The following is a 3,474-nucleotide window of genomic DNA, read 5'->3' on the forward strand; positions in this document are numbered from 1 at the left end:
CCTCCCACTATGTGTGACTTCAGAGGAAGTGATACCTTCAGCCATGATTCCAGGAAGTGTTTTGTTGTATGGCCCCTGATACAGGAAGTGCTCACACTCATATCACTTTATTAGTACATGACTCATAGGCCACATTCCCCAGTTATTAAATACATACCTTCAATAAATGGCTGCCATAGGGTGACAACACTCCTACAATTGTGCTATCAATGTTGTCATCCTGTAATGGTCCTAGATTGTAAGCTCTTCGGGGAAGGGTCCTCTCCTCCTCCTGTGTCACTGTCTGTCTTTTGCAGCCCCTATTTATTGTACAGTGCTATGTAATATGTTGGTGCTATATAAATCCTGTTTAATAATAATGCTCCCCTTTAACACACCATACAAGGGGTCAGATATTTGGCTATGGAATGGGATATGTATCTGAGGCTGCATTGCATTTTTATGTTATTTCAAAATTGTTTAAACTTTTCTGACATATCAATAATACATCATGATCATGTGATGAGCTTTATTTAATGTATTGTCCTATTGTATTATCATGTCATATGAGTATCCAATAAAGTAAATATGAAGTATTTTATACCATCAATAGCTAAACAATTGTATACAGACAGGAAGAAGCTGCTGGAGATCAGATGCAGTGAGATGGATCAAGGTCCAGAACATTTTGCTTAATAACTGCTCAGTGTCAATAAGGATTTTGCAGCATTTTGGTCAGGGAGGGAATCATGGGGTAGCAGCAGGGAGTAGTCACCTTAGGGCCATTTAGATCCATTCAGGGTCTTAGGGCAGTGCACCAGTGAAAACCAATTTTGCTGCAGACTTGACCACAAACCATCTGCTCCCATTCGGGTGTATAGGAGAAGTTAGGAAACATTGTTTTGCATGCAACCAAAGCTGCAATTATGTGTAGATGTGTTACCTGTGGTGCCGAGGAGCAGCCAGTTGGGCAACTTTACATGCAAGGAGCCTTTGTCATCTATTTGCTGGCTCTTTGCCACCAGTGACCAGATTGTTGGGATCGTTTCAGACTTGCTGTCCAAAAATATAAGCCACTCCCAGACATCCCTTTTTATTTACAATGGAGTATTTAGTGTCAACCGCAGCATTTGATAACTGCTTTATGTCATGCACTTTAATGAGGTTGAATTTGCAGTGAGGTTCTTATTCCAGAGGAGGAAAAGTAACCATGCAGCCAGTAGCAACTTTTAGTTTCTGCAAACTTTGCTGCAATTCACCACAGCTGCAGCCACCGTTGCTGAGTTGCTGTACGCTGAGTTAGTTCATTACAGGTATTCCCTGGGTTACATACAAGATAGGGACTGTAAGTTTGTTCTTGAATTTGTGTGTATATCAGAACAGGTACATTATTTTAATGAATGCAATTAGGACAGATGTTTATCTCAACATATTATTAGGCAGCATGGTGTCAGGTACTGTAAAAAATCCTCACTCTAAAGCTACGTACACACGTCAGATTTTTATCGCCCGATAATCGGCATCGGCCAATTATCGGGCGAAAATCTGCCGTGTGTACAGTGGGTGTCGTCCATCGCCCGGACGACCGTCCTGCCGGATCCACGGACGATGGACGACAACTGATCATAATGCAAGGGAAGGGGAATAGCGTGCAGCAGGGTGCCGCTCCGTCGCTCTCCCCCTCCCCTCTCCATAGAGCATGAACGGTGCTGTATGTACAGCACCATTCATGCATCATGCAGTCTCTTGTCGTTGGAAAGGATCGTGAAAGATCCTTTCCAACGACAAAAATTGCAAGTGTGTACGCGGCATAAGTTAATCAAACAAAGGAAAAAAAAAACTCTATGGAGCCTAGACATATATTAATTACTGCAGCAAGCTGTGCTTTGATATGCAAAAAGAAACAACTCCAGAGTTTGTCTTCGTCATCAGCTCAGCTCTTAAGATCACCCATGACCTCAGCTGTGTTTAGCAAAGGATTTCTTCTGCAATTCATGCAAACTGCCCCCTCCAAGCTTCCATCCTGCACACAAGGAAGCAGGGAAGCCCTGTTCATATCCAGGAGTCGTCCGTATGTCAGATGTCCTTAACCCAGGGACTACCTATATTGAAAAGCACAGGCTGCCCTAGAGTGCACACCAACGTGAAGAGCAATACGCTGCATTTTGTAAAACGCGGCACATTGCCATAGTGGGAACAGGCCATACTCACTTGTTAGAAATGACCTGGCACTTAATTTGGCATTGCGTAATACACTGCTTAATTGGTAAATGGTAAACCATAAGGTGCATATGGATCCATATTTATTTTCTTACAGTTATCAATTTGATTACTATGGACTGATTTTGAGTATTACATGAGATTTAATTTATGCGAACATGATACATGGAACAGTAGCTGGTCTATCCTTTGTTAGATCATTTGCCAATACTCGTGATTGTAGTTTTGTTGTAAAACAATTACTTAAGGATTGAAAACAAAAGAACATTTCCTTGTTACTTTTGACCGCTCTAGTTTAGTTTATGCTTTAAGTAATGTTCGTTCTGCATACAGAATGTATTGTTTATAACACCATGCTGTTTGGCTTCCATTGGTAAAAGTTTGGTCATTGCCTGACATCTTAGTCATCTATTGAACGGGACGGCACTTACTAAAAAGAAATGTCATCTTACTTTTATTTAGTCACAACTCCCCTTCTATCATTACTAGATTGTAAGCTCTTCGGGGCAGGGTCCTCTCCTCCTGTATCACTGTCTGTATTAGTCTGTCATTTGCAATGCCTATTTAATGTACAGCGCTGCGTAATATGTTGGCGCTATATAAATCCTGTTTAATAATAATAATAATAATCATTGTAGTATTCTTAGAAGTGGAATGGAGGTGGTTATGGGTTTGTAACCTTGAGCTCTCATGGAACAGATATGATAATGAATGAACCACGCTTTAGGTTAATTAATGCCAAGAATGAAGGATTTCTCCTTTACCTACACAGATAAGACTGAAGTCCCCATTAGTATTGAGTTTGTGCATTTAACAGGAATTAGAAATGGTATTTTACATGCAGATTGTTTTTCAATGTAAATGTTTCTTTTAGTGGACATCTACATATAAGGCAATATAATCCGCAAAACTATGGTCAGACAAAGGGCCTGATTTATTAAAGCTCTCCAAGGTTGGACAGGATACACTTTCATCAGTGAAGCTGGGTGATCCAACACACCTGGATGGAAAGTCATATGCTAGCAAATGTTTTGAATCTTGGAACAGATCCATTCCAGGTTTGCTGGATCACCCAGCTTCACTGATGAAAGTGTATCCTGTCCAACCTTGGAGAGCTTTAATAAATCAGGCCCTGTTCTCAAAGAAGTGCTGTCATGTTGATCCAGACTCTATGGAATCTGTGTATAATAAAACCTTTTGGCAGAGCTAAAGTTCCATTTTTAAAAAAATCATGATCAGGCAGGTGATAATTGCAGAAAGAGACAGGCAATGTCC

The sequence above is a fragment of the Pyxicephalus adspersus genome, chromosome 3 (genome assembly GCF_032062135.1).
Source record: "Pyxicephalus adspersus chromosome 3, UCB_Pads_2.0, whole genome shotgun sequence".
Classification (NCBI taxonomy): domain Eukaryota; kingdom Metazoa; phylum Chordata; class Amphibia; order Anura; family Pyxicephalidae; genus Pyxicephalus; species Pyxicephalus adspersus.